Source organism: Artemia franciscana, unplaced genomic scaffold (genome assembly GCF_032884065.1).
Source record: "Artemia franciscana unplaced genomic scaffold, ASM3288406v1 Scaffold_712, whole genome shotgun sequence".
Classification (NCBI taxonomy): domain Eukaryota; kingdom Metazoa; phylum Arthropoda; class Branchiopoda; order Anostraca; family Artemiidae; genus Artemia; species Artemia franciscana.
This window is the reverse complement of record NW_027067255.1, coordinates 30,213-49,771: the sequence shown is the minus strand read 5'-3', so window position 1 is coordinate 49,771 and position 19,559 is coordinate 30,213. Positions and strand designations below refer to the sequence as shown.

Here is a 19,559-nt window from a genome sequence, read left to right as displayed (position 1 = left end):
AGTACTTTTCAAAGATGCTGAGTCTCTGATTTCGGATGTGTTGGTGCATGGATTGTCATTGGATAGTGGAAATTTGCCGTCTTTAAGTGTTGTTCAGTGTTCTAAAAAGTTTGTTAAAATTAAAGTGGACAATACACTGGTTCGATTTTCTCTTTTGAAAATGCGAAACAACTTAAAGGTAAACAATTCAGCATTTAAAAGAACGTTTTTATTGGTGATGATGTTACCCCTCGTGTGCGTATTGTGCGCAAGGAACTCCTGGGTGTCTGTAAATGTCTAGTGGATAAAAGAGTGGAATACTGGGTACCCCCTACCTTACCCCCTGTTATTTTTATAAAAAAATAACACTGTAACTAAAGTGCTTTGGTATAATGCAAAGGGTCTGTTGACACCGTAATTTGTGTATTTTGGTTGATTAAGTCTTATTGAAGTTTTGTCCAGTTAGTTTTTTAGTGATCTTATGATGTCGGGTTTTGTGTTTATTACTAAGTTGTTAGCCGTTGCGTTAGGAGCTTGAGCTTTTTATATGGATGGGTTACAGGTAATATTTTCATCGCCTGTTCTTTTTCTTATTAGTGTTTTGAAGTGGATTATTTTTGTTTTCTAATTTATTTTCTTTTTGTGTCTGTTTGTTATTTTTATTGAAACACTGTACCGAGGTTTTTTTTTTAATTTAATGACAATGGATAATTATTATCGTGATTCCCGAAGCATTAGCCGTCTTAATAATCTGGAAGCTTCGAATGTAGATTTTGGGGGTGTATTTATGGAGCAGCTGCATCGGAGTTATGACATTTGGGTAGCAGAACACTATAATTCTATTACTTCCAAATATTTGTTTAAATATGGAATTCAATCTGAGTATGGTGATGCGAGAGGCCTCAATGTTTTCCATCTTAATTGCCAAGGGCTAAATTCTTCGTTAAATTGGTTTTAATGAATTATGTGATCTTTCGGTTTTTCAGGTTCGGTTTTTCAGGTAATCGGTCTTACTGAAACCTGGCTGAACGACCACAACTCCGCTCTTTTAAATATTCCAGGATATAAATTTTACAACAGGAATCGACAGTTTAGACAACATGGAGGAAACAGTGCATATATTCGAAGCGATAATGAGGTTTTGGTAAGAAATGACTTAGTAGTATATCAAGAAATGGTTTTTGAACCATTTATTCTTCAGCTTAGGCTGAAACCTAAAGATGCATTTGTTATTATATTGTATAGGCCGCCATCTGGCTCCATACCCATCTTTATGGATCTTCTGGATAAGTAGCTGGAGAAACTAGCAACTGGTTCACATCCATTTGTGATGCTCGGGGATTTTAATATTGACCTTCATGAGCTTGATACGAGTGTTTCTATGGATTTTTTGCAGCTTTGTATGTCCTATGGTTTATTACCAACTATTAATATATGCACACGAGTAACCACTTCATCATCGAAGCTTATTGACAATATTTTTTCAAATTTAGTTTTTTCAGTTCCAAGAGTTATTATTACTAATGTATCAGATCATTTTGGGATTTTAACAATCCTGAAAAATGAGAAATCTAAATGAGAAATCCTGCTAATTTGGTGTTTGACTAACTTAACAATGCACATACCAATGCTTTTCTCAGTGGCTCATAGGGTTTAATAAACGTGCCCGGAGTTGATGAAAAATTTAGGGAAAGAATTTATTTGAAAGGGCTATGATTTGAAAGCTGCTTTTGGACTTAATTTTAGCATATATATATATGTATATATATATATATATATATATATATATATATATATATATATATATATATATATATATATATATATATATATATATATATATATATGTATATATATAACGACTAACGCGTGCGGGGGGGCTTGGGGGGGGCGAAGGGCCTCACCAGCTAGGTGAGGCGCGAAGTACCACCCCAACAACTAGTATATATATATATATATATATATATATATATATATATGTGTGTGTGTGTGTGTGTGTGTGTGTGTGTGTGTGTGTGTGTGTGTGTGTGTGTGTGTGTGTGTGTGTGTGTGTGTGTGTGTGTGTGTGTGTGTGTGTGTGTGTGTGTGTGTGTGTGTGTGTGTGTGTGTGTGTGTGTGTGTGTATGTGTGTGTGTGTGTGTGTGTGTGTGTGTGTGTGTGTGTGTGTGTGTGTGTGTGTGTGTGTGTGTGTGTGTGTGTGTGTGTGTGTGTGTGTGTGTGTGTGTGTGTGTGTGTGTGTGTGTGTGTGTGTGTGTGTGTGTGTGTGTGTGTGTGTGTGTGTGTGTGTGTGTGTGTGTGTGTGTGTGTGTGTGTGTGTGTGTGTGTGTGTGTGTGTGTGTGTGTGTGTGTGTGTGTGTGTGTGTGTGTGTGTGTGTGTGTGTGTGTGTGTGTGTGTGTGTGTGTGTGTGTGTGTGTGTGTGTGTGTGTGTGTGTGTGTGTGTGTGTGTGTGTGTGTGTGTGTGTGTGTGTGTGTGTGTGTGTGTGTGTGTGTGTGTGTTTATATCTACGTAAAACTTGTGAATATACAACATTCGTGGCTGTCCCATTGTCTATGCATATAAATAGATTGTCAGGTTTACCGACTCTTGAACATGCAACATTTAATTGTCCATGGGAAAAACAACACAGATTACGATCTATACTGCATTTTTCTAAGGACTGCCCTTGAGCTTTGTTGATGGTGATTGCTAATCGAATATTCCCTGTGTCCCCGTCATCATATAGATTTTCAGGTTTACCGACTCTTGAACATGTATAATTTTCCTCGGGAAAAACAATCCGGATTCAGATCTATACTGTATTTTTCTAATGATTGCCCTGGAGCTTTGTTGATGGTAATTACTAATCAAGTATTCACTGAGTCCCCATCGTCATTTATATATCCCCCCTGTCCCCCAAGCGTCCTCGTTGTAGTGATGTCCCTGTGTCCTGGTCCTCATTTATATTCTCTGTGTCCCGATCGTCGTTTGTATCCCGTTCTGTAATTTTTATTTGAGTGTCCCGGTCGTCATTTAAATAATGATTCATTTTTAGCATTCCACGTGTAATATGAAGGCACTTTAGTATGCAACAGTTTTTTGCAAAAGAATCATTTTGACATACGAAAAGAAAGCAGTTAACGTTGTATCCGGTGGATTCAGGGTTGTGTTGACCCCGGACTTTTTGTTATATGATCTTTGAACTATTTTTAACAAAATGGACACCTTAAAATTTTACCATATTTATTTACGGAAAAAGGGCGTAGGGATGCCCTCCGCTATGATAAAGATAAAATGTACATTCTTCTTGAGCAAATCTGGCTCAAAACCAAATTTAAAACCGGTTAGGTCGACTAAATCTTTATTTTAATTATGGGTTTTAGAAGAATATATATTATTTTATGATTTATCCAGGAAATTCAAGAAATAAAGTGGTAATTTTTGAATTTCGACTTTGACTTCCTCATAATTTTGACACTGGCCTTTTTCCTTTTTGTTGTTGGCTATTTTGTTGTAGATTTATCCTATGTCTCAAAAGAGAAAGGGTATCAATTAAAACTTCTCAATTCTCAATCCTTCTCAAGTTTGGTAAACAAGATTTGAATATTGGAAGGGACAGTGATGACAGTTGCCAAATATGACTCTAAAGAATGGACGCTCTGACAAACGGATGAAGATTTTATAGTTGTTTTCCAGAGAAATTTTCTAAGGATTGTTGACTTGGTGCTGTGGTGATTTGTTAGTAGCAGTAGCATTAGTAGTCTGGTGAAAACTGTGTTTGCTCTTGAGGTTCTGTATTTCAATTTTATACTCAGAATGTCAATTAACTCAGAATTATGCAATCATTCAAAACAAACTGATGGCTGCTAGAAGTTACTACTGAAATACCTTCCGTATTTTTGTAATTCTGTATTTCTCCCTACTATAATTACAAATCTGAAAAAAAACCTGAAACCCTAAGATTGGTTAGAATATAGCATACTATTTTTTGGCTTATTATAGAAACACTGTAATTGTGTCAGAATTGTCGTCAGTAACCAAAAAACCGTTTCTCACTAAAACCAGGTCTTTTATACTGTGGTTAGTATTCCTCAGGATCTAAGTCGGGAATTAATTTGTTAAATTGGGATCCGAAGGTATCTTACCTCAGGACAGCAGCCTGCTCCCCTAGGAAATCAAACACATTAAATTTGTGTTGCAACTTCGTTTTATTTGGTTCTAAATTTTAGCTGCAATTTTCGAAAATATAAGGGGGAAAATTTAAAAAAAAAGAAGGTACCGAAAAGGAAATTTTAGAAATTTGGGTTGGGGATGTTAGAGATTTTGAAGAAAAAATATCCAAAAGGGCTTTTTTTCTTAAATCTATATTGTGAAAATTAAATTGCTTTCCATAGTTTGTTAGTAAAATAGCGTAATTGCAGTCAATCATGTCTTTCTTTCAGCTTTACAGTATATTCTTTGGAGCATGGGCATCGTTTGCTGAAGTGGAAGGTATTATGATTATCTCTACTTTATTCGTTACATCTATATGCTGCATTTACAACACAAGAGAGAGACATACATTGAAATGAAGAGAAGGAGGAGGAGAGAGTGAGAGCACCGGACTGTTTTCACCTGAGTTAACTATAATGCCATCTATTTTTGCCAACTATCTGTAATGCTATCTATCTTGAATGTGCCTGTTTCACGCAATATAACGAAAGAATACTGTTTATAATATAGTTATTGACACTATTAAGTTTTTCTAATGTGTGATCATGCCATTCAAATACGATAAAAAAGCCTTTATTGGACTGTTTTCACCTGAGTTAACTATGGTGCCATCTTTTTATGAAAAACTCGCTATTGATTTAAATTTGCTCAGACGAAGACCAGATGACAGACCACTGCCACAAGAGCTCCTGCCTAACCGTAAGAAGTGGAAACAATGCTGCAAGCGTAGAGATAAACGAGGTCAGCTGATGATCCCAGTTATCGTTTCATTAAGATCAACCAGTCTTGCTCCGAAAACCTCACCCCATCAACGTATCCTTGTTAGGATAGACTGCTTTACAAATGCCAATATGTCATCTCTTATTCCTTTCAATCAAGCTCCGATATGTTCGACCAGTAGTGATCAGCCTCCTCCCCCCTATTAAGGTCAGTGACTTTTAATTCTAAAAATAGAATGTCGATTTTTCTCGTTATAAACTGCCAGTCATTATGTAACAAAATGGAAGAATTTGAAGTTATCGTCCGTCAAAATAATGTCCCAGTTATCGCAGATACAGAAACGTGGAATCTTGATAGGGTGTCAGGTCATATGACAGGCTACGAAATTTTTCTGAGCACACGTGCTGATCGAGGTAAGCATAGACTAGGTGGAGGTGCTGCCTTGTACATACGGAAAGATATCCCCTGCAAATTATTACCGGAATTATTTGATTCAGCTCATGAAGTAATCTAGGTAATTTGCAAACCAAAATCTCTTCCCCGTTACTTTTCTTGTATTATAGAAGAAAACCCAGTGTATTACCCGGAAAGTGCCAGACCGGGGTGACTTGGTTTTCCTCCTCCTAACGACTATTGATCACCTGAAAATTATATACAGTAGCCCAGCTTTTATTATAGGAGAAGACTTCAACCAAGCCAAGAAGAGTTGGTTATCATCTTGCTTGTCTTTGAAACAAGTGGTGCATATTCGGACCTTATACTCATATATTGTGATGATTTTTACTCCCCTCCCTTTTCTCTTGGTCCCGTTGGCATGTCAGACCGCAATGCAATTCTGTGGAAAGCAAGAGAGTCCTTATTAAAGTCCAAACTATCCAGTGTCACTGTTCGTCCTTGTACGGAGTTGGCCATCTGTGAATACGGTCAATGGATTGGCAAATATGACTTCCCCAAAGTGTACAGATACGAGCCCTTGGATACTTAGGTATGTGATTTCAATGCCACTTTATACGGTCAATACCTAAGGATCTTTACAACAAAATCATTTTCTGTTAGTGAATACGACAAACTATGGATCTCTCCAGCTATTAAATCACCAATAAAAGAGAGGTTTCGTCTCTACTCCGGTGGTGGTATTATCAACGGCAAGAAATTGCGAAATCAAATGGGAATAATATCTCGAGGTAAAAACTGATCACCAACCATAACGATTACCACTTCGTCGATAGTTGAAGCATTGTATCTACGCACATGTTCGCCAGTAGGCGTTTTATCAGCGGAAATAACACTTTTATAAGTATCAGTAGGCATCAAATTGATTGCTGTTTTGAACAGACGCACTAAATCATTATTTTCGTGGAAAAGATGTTGCAATTGGGAAATGATAGTCCTTTCAATGTCGGGAGAAATTTTGCAACGTGCATTCAATTTAGAATTGCTATCACTGATGAAGCACAGTTGTAAAAAATTTTTGATTCTCACCTGAGAATGGTAGAAGGGACCCTGCTCTATGATGAATTTGCCCTTTTACTTTGAAAGTAGGCATAAATTGATCTGTATGTTCGATTTGGGCACCAAACTATGTCATTTGGAAACATGAGTTATATTTTCTTATGTTTAATAAAACACGCTTAGATTCTGACGTAGTTCCAGTAAGCAAAGTCTTCAATGGCTCTGGTGGTCGGCCAGTTGAGGAAGTTTATCTTTCCCTGAAGCGCAACACATTCCCAATGTTTCACCATTAAATTTAAAGGCCTGCAATAGGGACAAATTTTAGACATAACCCTAATTTGAACACATCTACTTAAGCTATAATCATCGACTGGGCTGTATCAGGATGCCAGGCGATAATTTTCAGGTTGCTCTTGCGATTCCTCGGCACGGCTTCTTTTGGCATTATCTCTTTGAGCCTCAAGCCTGTTTTCACGTTGCTCTTGTGATTCCTCGGCACGATTTTTTCACCGTACCAACTCCTTGTACCAAAAGATCTTACAGAATGCACTTTAACCATCAACTAAATAAATTCATTTTTCTTTGAAAAATCCTAATATGTAGACCAAGGAATCATTAGTTAAGTTGTTAGAATGGCATACTTCAGACTCTCCGAATGTATCAACGAAGATAAAACTTTGAGATGGTAAATCACAGGGTTTTTGTGTTATATTTACATTTAGGCTCCAGACTTCTCCTTCCTCACAGACTGTTTTCTCGTAATTCTTGTTCTCCCTTCAAATGGAGAATTCCCTGTTGATTCTCTTTTCCCTTCACACAGGGCATTGTCTCTTGAATCGCGTTCCCCCACCAGACAGAGTATTGTGTCTAGAAATCCTTGAAATCCCCAAATGAAAGGATTTACCCCTATAAGATCTCAAAACTTTTCATTTTAGAGGAACATCCTAAAATGGAATGGAAATACTGTTCTTAGACGAGGGAGGAATGAGGCCCCTAAAAGAATGGAGACTCAAGAACACCTATAGCACCCAGAACTGGGAGCTCTACCCTGGGAGCTCTTGAGCTCCCACGGTGAGGCAGTTTTTCTTTGTAATAAACATACGTACCTTACAAATTAACTTACGTACCGAATTTAAATATCTGTGATTTTTATTAGGTATATGAGGGGGTTCGCCCCCTCGTCAATACCTCATTCTTTACACTAAAGCTTGGATTTTGTCCCAAATCTTTAAGAATGACACAATTATGAATCACAAGGGCCATAGAATAAACAGTTGAAATTAGTAAAATTGCTTTAGCGAAAAGAACAAGGTATGGGGGAGGAGACGAACCCCCTTATATACGTAATAAATGTATGCTCATTTTAAGTTTTAATGCTGCTCATTACTTCCAGTCGAAAAACTCTATTTATTTTCTCATTGTTTTTTTTAATAATGCTAGAAAATCTTGCGCCCCCTTCACAGGATTCTCTTCCTTCATGATAAATTCCTCCGTGGAAAGATCCTCCCACGTAATTAAAAATTATAAAAGAAATTAATTGATAAAAAATAATAATTAATAATATTAATTCATTAATGGTAATTAATAAAAAACATTTGCAGTTTAACGTTAAGTACTTAGCATCAAGCACTCCAAAATAGTAACTTAAATAATACTCGAGTTTCAATTACACGTCATGAACTTAACTAGTACTTCAAACCCTTGATGCTTTTCCAATTTCAACGACATAATGGTTAAGAATATTATTTTTGATGATCCATAATTCTTATAGAATTGTAATATAATGAACTATCTCTTGTAGGCAGTATAAAATATTAGAAACTATAGAATCTACATGACGGTTTACAAAGTTTACTATATTACAATACAACTAGCATCAAGCATAAATATAATGAGCTGCAATTTGTAATCACAATTTTGTTGTATAGCCTTACCAATTTTTTTTAATATAAACATATTTATTTGTTTTTTAATATATTTTATAGTAAAACTTGTGTTAAGCAATAACTTTGCAAAGGCTTAATTTTATATTTTATAATATTTATGTAGCTACTACATAGTACTTTACATTATTTTATACACAATCGTTCACATGCCTTAATTAAAATTCTTACATACACAAATTGACACAGTCCTGCTACGTCAGTAACCAATTTAAAGGAAGGTCATTTTTTTTACTAGAGGTAAATTTCTCCTTAAACAAGGGTCAACCTTTATGGGCAATTAGATTTAATTAGTACCAATGAATTAGGACATAAAATTTAATATTTATTTTTAGTGATCACTATAACAGTTACTCAACTTAAGCATGCTTAGTATAATTGTTTTAACTCTGTTAGTTACCAAAAGGTAGTTCGACAGTTTTAATCACTTCAAAGTAAAACTTTATATCTAGTGTCATTTCTGACACTAAATCCTGAATGACAAATATTCAGAATTTAAATATTTTACTAGCAGGCCCATACCAGGATGGTTGTTTTGGTAGAGGATTACATAATTATTTTTTTTATCGTGTCGAAGGTTTGTTCATATGCATTTTCTTTTACGTGTTTGCGAGTCCAACAAACATTTCAAAGGAGGCAGAGAGGTCAAACTCCATAACCTCTCTGGATATAGCACTGGGTATGATGATCTCATAAACCTGCTGAAAGTCCGCTGAAAAAAAAACGGGTCGAAGGTTTGTCTATACGCATTTTTTTACGTTTCTATGAGTCCGACAAACATATCAGAGGGGGGGGGCAAACTCTATAGCCCCCCTGATTAAAGTAATGGGCATTTTGATATCATAAACCCGCTTTTAGACGACAAAGCGAGACAGTAAATTAAGTCAAAGACAATTTTAGCAATCCAAAAATAAAATGCTTCTTTTAGAATTTAACGTGGATTTAATTGTTGCTTACATTTCTTGTCCTTTAAAAATAGTTTTATTTGTATGTCGAAAAATTTGATATACAAAAAAATAATTTATTAAAGAAAATTATTATTAGTTGATTTGAATGAAGTCCGTAAGGCATAAAAATAAATGTACCTTAGGGTCTAGTTCTTATCATTTTTAAAAGTTTCTGTTATCTTTGTTCCGTGATAAAGTGACTCCATGATAAGTGTAATTTACCATTTTTAGCATCCGTATCTGGGTATACAGAAAATAATTCTTAAGTTTTGGCAGAGTATGGATAAGTTACATTTTTCTTTATTAAGTTTTTTATATAAGTCTGTTTTATTTATTAGTGTTAATCTTTAGTATTTTTAACGGATTTTGTCCTGTTGTTTTTTTTTTTTTTCATTACCCCACTTTTACTTTTGTACCTTTAAAGTGGCCAATAGAGCACATACATCTATTCATTCAAATAATACATAAAGTAATTAGGACAAAGATTTTTTAAGATTCAGATTTTGATAAGCGTGGCTCAATTTTTAGCACTTTTTAGAACTAACATTTTACATTCCCACCCTAATACCACTAACAGGTCTGCTTTCCAAGGCGATTTCTCAAAAAAAAAATTACATAAATATGTAGTCGTATGAAGTTTTTTTAAATTTTTCTGTCTTTTCAGGTAATAAAACCAACAATAAACAACATCTATTATGTATCAGAATGCCACCACTTTGGACTGCCAGGTTTACCACTCAAAAACGAAATGCAGAGCCCGTCAAAAAATAATCTTGGCCGAAAATTTGAATACCATACAGTGACCTCTATTAATGGTGCAGATAGACAAGAAAGACATAGCAAAAAGAAGGTCCAACATAAGCCTTATGATTTTATCAAGCCTATGGCCTATGGCCTGTATTAATAAAAGTGTTGAAGTCACTTATTTATCAATGGTTTTATTGTATTTTAGTTACTATAATTGGATTTATTTATTTGCAATTTATTCGAGTATCTATTTTTATGATCTATGATCTGTTTTCAGTTTTCTAAAGTTTTTAAGAATTGTCCTTAGGATCAATACATTTTCTTATAATTTGTGGAAACTAGAGGTAACTTGTGCCTAGTGATGACTTGAGATAAAATTTCTGTTATTGTAAATCTTAATTTTATATTAATTAAAAAATAAATGATAAACTAGAAGATAAACATTGATAATGTCTGTAAAAATAAAAACAGTTATACTAAAAATAATATAAAAAGCAATCAAAAGAATAACAAAAAAATAATAACAATAATAATAATTAAAATTAATAATAAAAATAAACAACAATTATTCAAAAATAATTTATAAAAAATGTAATTAACTATAAATGAACCTAATAATTTGTATTTCTAAATGGGTCTAACAAGCTCTGATCGAGATTAGTCTGCTTCTTATGTGGTCACCTTGTCTCTACGAAAGTAACAGAATCGTCTCTAAAATTACCTTTCAGTTTCTTGTTTTTAATTTACCAATATTCGAGTGACAAAACTAAACTAAAATCATATTTAGCGATAAAAATTTAGTTGATGGACATGGTCCATTATTGATCATTCAGGGTTTGACTCCCGTTGATGACTATTTTTTAGTGAATGAAAATTTTTTAGTAGATTTTTTAGAATTTGTAAAAAGAAAAACGGCTCATGAAGAAGGAATCAAAGTAATAAACTAAAGAAATCAAACTGTCGATTGTGTTTATTATTAAATAAAACAAAAAAATATAATAAAATAAAATATAAAAAATGAAAAATATAAAATAACATTATTAAATAAAAAAAAAAATTCAACTCAAAGTAAGGAGCAACATTAAAACTTAAAACGAACAGAAATGATTACATATATGAGGGGGGTCGCACCCTCATCAATACATCACTCTTTACGCTAAGGTTCGAATTTCATCCCAATTCCTTAAGAATGAGATTCTTTAAGAACAACAAAGGCTGTTTAATTAGAAAAAAAAGCTCTTTTAACAGTGCTAAAAACAACTTTAGGGTAAAGAGGCAGGTACTACCAAGGGGACGACCCCCCTATTATACGCAATAATTTCTGTTCGTTTAAAGTGTTAATATTGCTCTTTTCTTTCAGTTGAAAACGCTGTCAAATCTAGCTTTCCTTCCATAGAAAATTTTGTTCTCCCGTGACAAATATATCCATGTAAAGACCCTCGCAAGACCCCCCCCCCCTATCCACAAAAAAAATCTACTCTAAAAACGTCAGTATGCTCCCAACTGACCAATATTATATGCAGGCACTGGGCAAAGTTCATAACCTGCAGCCCTTCCCCCGGGGACTTTAGGAGTTCAAGTCATCATCAAAGACATAATTAATAGATTTTTTTTACTATGCTGAAAAAATCCACATTTTTGTATATAGGAGCTTGAAACCTCTGCAGTAGAGATCTCTGGTGTGCTGAATTTGATGATTTGATTTTCATTAAAATCATTTGACGTTTTGGGGTTTTCTCCCATTTTGAAAATTTGACAAATTTTCTTAGGCTCGTAACTTGTGATTGGTAAAATCTATTTGAGTTTCTATTACCATTGAGCCACATCGTTCCTTGCTTAAAGTTCTTTACTACAAACTGTTTTGATTTGCACACCTCACACAAAATGTCTTATTGAAGACAGCTTCGATGGACTACAGTTTGACCCCCCCCCCCCCACTAATTTTGTGTCATTAGGCTCTAATAAAGCAAAAAAAAACAAGAAAAAGGAAAACACTTATCAGGCATCAAGGAGAAAAAATGAATGACAGTTTTATATGTTTTTGGAGCCAATTTTCGTAAATCAAGTGACAATAAAAACTGAAAAAAATATTTGGTACCATAAAGGGACTTTTTCTTACTATTAAATTGCAATAAAAGTATTTTATGGTAAAAAATATTACCATATATTGGTAATATTATGGTAAAAAATATTACCACTATTAGGATATGTTTCTACACTTCTACTCTCAATTATCCAGTACAGGTCAAATATGTGATAAATATTTATCTTTTCATCTCTTTTAAAATCTAGGAGTATATAGAATACACAAGCGATATTACATTTTTCTTTTTGCTAACTTCGCGGGGTTGGCCGATGGCATCCTACTTCACGGGGTTTGCCGATGGCATCCTCTAATTGCAGTGTTAAAATATTTTCGATATGCCTTCATGTTTTTGTAGTCCTCAGCAGTACTGAGGTGGATGTTCACAAAAATTTTCCCGCCAGTTCTTGGGTGGTCGTCCTTTTAGGCGACCACCTAAGAAATAGATAATAGATAAGAAATAGTAATTAATCATATTTATTCATTAATAGTAATTAATTAATTTCCGTGTCCTAACCATCGAAACTTTGGAGTTGGATGATATACATGACGTTTTGTGGTTAATCCAAGGAGGACAGTAGTTGTTCGTTTGTTACTCGGTCAACGCAAGTGGTAACACGGAGCTTTCGGAGGGATTTAGTTTCAAATGTCGCCAGTCGGTGCTTGTCATCGGCTTTAATATGTCTCTGCTCCATGGACTTCAGATTTGCTCCATCTTCAGTTTTAAGGGTAGAAATTTATTTATCTAAAAAAAAGGGCAGTGAAATAAAGTATGTGGTGGCAAGAACCAGACGTCGTTTGATGTATTTTGAGGAGTCGCTAGTAGATGTCAGCACACTTCCTAGGTAAATAAACTGTTCCATCCACTTGATTTCCTCACTCCAAGTAGTGGGTTTGGGGAGAGGGGGACCAGTCTCTGACTGCTGTGATATTCTCATCACCTTGGTCCATTACCCCTTACTCTAAAGAAATCATATTTCTCCAATTAGTCCACTAACATGTGCTATTTGTTGTATGATTTCCCTTTTTACAAAGTTGTGTCTCACTCCTATATGCATACCACTTTCAGGGCTCAATGGTCTTACGTACAAGCCTTGTGAGGATTTCGGAAATTAATATTTATATCGAAAAAAAAATTCAATTTTTTGGGGCCGTTTCCCCCCTTTTCAAAAATTATGCAAATTTTCTCAGGCACGAAACTTCGGTGGGTAGCATAAAACTTCATGAATTCAATACTTTGAATAAACATCAAAATTCAATTTATTCGATATATCTACTATTATCAAGACCCTGATTCTTACAGTTACGATTACTATTGAGCCGGATCGCTCCGTACTTACAGTTTATTACCATGAACTATTTGATTTACTAGGTCAAAAGGTCAAATATAAACCTTTTTGCTGCTAGAGTAATTGGGACAAAAGTAAATGAAAGCATTTGGATTTTTCCTCCTAACTACCTATAGAATATTTATATAAGAGGGCTTGGGGTAATAGATATTACTTTTCCTCCTCTACATATTGTATAATCTTCCCCTCTCCCTTCTTCCAAGCCAAACTTTATTTTATTCATGTTTCTACTTTTTTTTATAGTAGTCTCTACATTTTTATTTTAGTAGTGTTTCTTTTGTAATTTCCACGACTAAGAATTTGAAGCCTAAACCTGCCAACTTTACTCGTAATTCCAAAATTAACAAATTTGTTTTTTTACGATTTTTTATGCTAGCCTTAAGCTTAAAATATTATATTCTGTTGAGCCCCGTTTCATTTTCAAAAACACTTGAACGCAAGAACTTAAGAATTTCAACTATGGAGTAGCCAACCCCTCCAATCAGTTCATTACTTTATTAATTCTTTCCTTGGAAGTCCTGCACCTAATTTTTAGTTAGTTTTTTTTATAAAATATTCTTGATTAAAAATTTGCAATTAAAAGAGAACAAATTAAATTTTAATTTATGAATATCTAACATTGTTTATGCTATAAAACAAAAAAAAAAAATCAAAAACACTATTTAGTTTAACAAAACTAATATAATTCAACCGCAGCTTCATCAGTTTTTGAAGAAATGTACCAATGCAATTTTTTAAATACAATTTTTGAAGGGTTTTACCAATGGTAAAGTTTGGTATAAGAAATGATGCTAGTGGTCAACCCGAAAGACTTATCATGCGTAACTTATTCATTGTTTCTACTTTCCTTTTCAAGGAAACTGGATGACATCGTCGATTTTTGGTTGAAAATCGTTAGAAGGCCCTCAGAGTCTGGTTTCGGTAGAATTTTTAGTTGGACTCTCATTTTGTGTTATGTTTTTGGAGGTGTTTGAGCGACCACATTCTAAAAGCTCAAGAGAGCGATTCTGGAAAGAAAAGCAGGATTTCGTCCATCAATTTTGTCAAAGTTGACTGTTTCGAAGGGGAACTTCGGAAGCAGATAGAATCTCGAAAATAATGAAATGTATTTAATTCTGGTGTTTATTTTTCTAAAAAGAGCGCAGTGAAATAGAGTATGCGGAGGCAAGAGGCAGTTGATATGTTTTGAGGAGTCGTTAGTGGATGTCGGCACACTTCCTAGGTAAACATTCTGTTCCATCCATTTGATTTCCTCACTCCAAGTAGTTAGTTCGGTGAGAGGGGGACCAGTATCTGCGTTCTGTGATATTTTCATCACCTTGGTTCACTAACCCTTACCCTAAATAGATCAGATTTCTGAAATTATTCCAATAACATCTACTATTTGTTCTATGATTTCCCGTTTAATAAGGTTGTGTCTCACTCCCATATGCATACTACTTTCAGGGCCTAAAGTCTTACGTACAAGCCCTGTGGAGATTTCGGAAATTGATATTCATATCGAAAAAATTTTTTGAACTAGATCAAGCTACTTCACAAGAGGTCAATTTAATAAGAAAGCATTACCCCCAAACTGCCTACCCCATTATATTACCCTAACTTCATTGATAGTTCAAGAGCGTGGAGCTTTGTTCCGAAAACAAGGGGCAACATTGTGGGAGGAGAAGAAGAGGGAAATTATTGCCGCTTGGAATTTTGAAAATACGTGTTTTAGTTAGGAAGTACTTTTTTAGTATTTATAAAGTACAATATGAAAAATAAATCACCCTTAGATTCTCTGAAATTTTATCCTAATAAAAAATCGAGAAAATATTTGCCCATTAATCATTTTCCGCTATCTCACTCTTGACCATTTGCCACATAAAAGTAAAAAAGTCGTATTTGAGATATAATAAAATTTCGCGAAAGAAGTTAAAGCTTCTTTTGTTTTTTACTGGAGCTGAACGTATGGTAGATAGAGAAACAGATGAAACGCCAGTATAAAATTACTAGTTTGTGACGCCTGTTGGTAGAATTTCGGCCCTGCTAGATGAAATCAAATAAATGCATCAGTTATCAAGCACATATCTTTCTTTGAGCTCATCGACATCCCGAGCGGTAGCTTTTTAAGGAATATGGCTTCAAAGACATCATTGATTCCATCACACAGAACTGCGGACATAGAATATCGCAAGGATTAGAGTACCCAGATGATCTCAGATTATTTATGCAGCATCTTTGTCACAAAACATCTCAAAAGATTTACTTCCATTACTAGCTGATGGCTGTTCTGATTGAGGCATTGTTACCTAGCAGATCCACACAATCGTAACTATAGCGGAGTGAGACGGATCGCAATATGTTTCTTGTGCTCGTCCGACAAAACATACTGATTCAAGGTGTAAAAGCCTTTATGACAGCTAAGGTTTTTCTTTCATATTTTGTAGTAAAAAGAAAACTCATCATCACCAATCCTCCACCATTCATTTATCTTTCTTCCACTCGTGTCTTCTCTAGTTAACCAGAATTGGCAAAATTTGTACTTGCCAATCCAAAATTTGTCCTAAATGCACTAAAGACAAGTAAGTTTAAATACATCAGGAAAAACACTGAGAATAAAAATTTGGCCTCTGAATATTCCATCCATGATATTCTCCTCTTCTCACTCAACCTAGAAGTAGTTTATCAACCAACCTTTAGAGAGATATACTATATAATTTGTGCCATTGGAATTCAAGTCGGTTCGAACAATTTTGTACTGGTATGGTTCGTTTTTTGAAGCTGCAGGGAAATATCTATTCTTGAACTTTACCTCAATATAACCAATCCATCCCATCCCCCTTATAGACCAATGTCACTCTCTATCCTTGAACGGTAACACAGTGTAACCATCTATTACACGCAACACAAAGGTCAATTTTGTGCCATTATTAGATGCCTATGTTTTCAACAGTTAATAGACACTTTGGCCACAGACAGAAGTTCCCTTTGTTTTGTTGCTTCTTTCCGAACTACGACGGCGTAATCAAGAGATCGGTACAACCGTATAAGTGGAGAAGCTATATAAACTAAAGAGAATATTTCAAGCATATCAAGGTTTAGTATTCTAATATACCGTGCTCCCAAATAGGGGATTTTGGGGACTGTTTGCATAAAAAGGGACTTTACTGACTAATTTTGACTCCTGAGAAACAAACGAATTGTGAGCGAAAAAATGGGAAAAAATACTTATTAAAACAACATCAGAGCTTACTTAAAATCCACAAAACCCATATCACATTTTCAGAATTCCATGAAAAGGGGCATGACCTTAATGAGTGGTAGTATTCCACGTGACAAATTTTATGTTACCCACATTCCCGAGCAGTTTCAGTAATAGCTTGTTGGGCATCATGTCAATCGAGAAAGCTCTCAAATCTGCTACATGAAAATGCGAGTTCTCAGTAAGTCTTAGTTTGAGCTCTAAGCTAGTTTTCTTACTTGCTTAATTTAGTAGTGCTTCATTTCTGATTATATTTTTCCGACTACTAGATTTCTTTTTTTAGCCCTAGATACCGCGTTCCTACTGATTGTCATCCCATTTTGGCAGAAAACAAAACCCTTTCACTGAAAGATCCACTTTTAAATTAATATGTCGATTTAGCCTTCTTTTTCTTACTTTTTTGAGAATAAAATAAAAAGAAAACTACAGTCTACCCAGCACCGAAAATTTTTTTAGTTACAACACTGATCAATAGATTTTAGACATTAGATTACTGCTACTAATTATTACTGTAGAACTAAACCACCTGAGACGAACACAGCTACGCAATCTTTTCCTCCACCCAAATCTATTCAAAGCCCTCTTTTCTCCCAAAAGTTTCCCATTTCCCTTAAATCTTCGTTTACAACCTTCCATTCCCTTCGGGGACAATGTGCTTTTCGTCTGACTCTAGCTGGTTGGCCGACAAGGACGGTCTTTGGCAATCTGTCATCATTCATCCGCTAAACGTGTCCAAACCATCTCAACCATTCTCTCATTATAGCGCTATAAAGCGTGATTGAACCCTATTTTTCACACAGATTACTATTTTAGATACGGTCAGTCAGTTGGGTACTCAGAATAATTCGTAGATGTACTGATTACTAATAAAAGATAGTTAGAATTGATTACCTTAGCTGCCACTGGAAAATTACTACTGGAAAGATTGATGAGAACATTTACTAAGGATTTTACTTTTCAGATTGCCTTCGTCTTGACAAAAGATGGTATGGGTATCTTTACCCAAAACGAAATACTACACCATCTTCTTCGAGGTTGGGGTTCTTCTCTTTACTTGAGGGCCTCCACTGAAGTTTCAAGTTGAGTTTTCTGCATTAAGTTTTGTCTATCGCAATAATTCAGTTTTACAAAGAAGTAAATAGTATTTTTCGGCTTAACGCAGCGGACTGGGCATACTCTTGCGGTCCTCGTCACTAGGGCTGGAAAGTGAGGAGGCAATGCAGTGGAATATATTACTTTGTGTGTTTTGTGAAGCAACTTTGCATGTTGGTGAAGTAATTCCTGTTCTTTCATCTTAAGAAAAGTAAGAAATTATTCTGATTTCAGAGTTATGAGTTATGTGAGTTACGTGATTTCAAGTAACAATGGATATGAAGGAAAGGCTTACACGTAGCAAAGAAAGTAGTACATGATCCCGAACAGCTACAGAATTAAACTACTAGTGTCTAAAATTTAATCGGTAGATAAAGACCAATAGGAGGGGTTATTCTCACTTTTTGACACATCTTCTGAATTATATGCGCATTTCTGGCACAAAGTGCAGAAATACGCAATATTATACACTTTTGCAAAATATTATACACTTTTGGCTCTTAGAGTAAGGTAGCTTATCAGCAGTGTTGTAAAAATAAAAGTAAATAGCTAAAAAACTAAATTGCTCTCAAGACGATTTCCATAAACAGAAGATGGAGAAACAATCAAGGTGTAGGACTTCAATGCAGTATAGAAACGGTTGAAGTTCCAAATCACGAACCATATACTACTTCAAGATCAATTTATAATGATATTTTACTAATTTCTAGATTTAGCTAGCGCTAATTTGAGCCAATCAGAATTTTCCGGACAATCCTATGAAAAATATTGGCTCAAATTAGCATTAGCTAAAACTTGGTATTAGAAATATTTGATTTTGAATAGGTTTTTAACAAGTTAAAAAAAAATTCCGATAAGGCTGGCCATCTTTTGATAAAATATGAAAGTACTACACAGATAAGCAAAATCATGTTTATTTATTGATAACTATGCCACAAGAGCAGTAACTAGATAATCATACAAAGTTAAAAAAGAACATAAAAAAATGGAATGATGATCAAATGTTCCCGTGTTCATAGTCAGTGAATAATTGTGTTCTACTATAAAGAGCAAAAGCTAGGTATGAAACTTCCAGCATTGCCCCACACCCAGAAATTCGAATCAAAGATGAGGGGATATCCAAATAAATTCTTCGAAATATTTCCCCCAAAAAGTTCCGATGAAAAAAGTGGGGAGAGATGGCTGGAGGGGATACGAGAGTATTCAAATAAAAGCTGCATATTTATGGGCAGAGTCTGGTTATTTTCTAATATCTACAAGAATGAAAAGTTTTAAGCTTGATATTGTATTTTTCTAATTAAAAGTATTTCATAGCTGCTTACAGAGAAGTACGAAGTTATAATTTTCAATTTCATAGAAAGGTTGAATAACAAAACACTGCTACTACAAATGTTCCTGTTATTAGGAAACCAAAGACATTAGAAATGCGATATGGATCAGGCTCAAGAACGTATCCAGGATTTTTTTTTTATGGGAGAGGGTTTTTTCTTTTGGGAAAGGGAGACTACTAAAAAAACGCATGAAAAATTTGTTTACATGTATTTTTTTTTCATTGGTATGAGTTGGACATTACTTAGGGTACGAGAGAGGGATGGTTAAAACCGGTATCCTCCCCCCTGGATACTGCATTGGTAGCCTGACTCCGGCTACCCAATTTTTCGAAAAACTATAATCTTAAATTTGATTTCAAATATAGTCTATATATATAAATATATATATATATATATATATATATATATATATATATATATATATATATATATATATATATATATATATATATATATATATATATATATATATATATATATATATA

The 19,559-nt window shown here is 34.5% G+C and overlaps 2 long non-coding RNA genes across 2 annotated transcripts; both read left to right on the top strand.

Moving 5' to 3' along the window:
* The first annotated feature begins 983 nt into the window (after positions 1-983).
* Positions 984-19,064, top strand: LOC136043549 (uncharacterized). The gene is made up of 2 exons (XR_010621641.1): positions 984-1,123; positions 17,613-19,064. It is a non-coding gene; the product is annotated as an uncharacterized LOC136043549 (long non-coding RNA).
* LOC136043551 (uncharacterized) lies at positions 4,629-10,156 on the top strand. Its single transcript, XR_010621642.1, has 2 exons — positions 4,629-5,096; positions 9,896-10,156. It is a non-coding gene; the product is annotated as an uncharacterized LOC136043551 (long non-coding RNA).
* Positions 19,065-19,559: the final 495 nt, after the last annotated feature.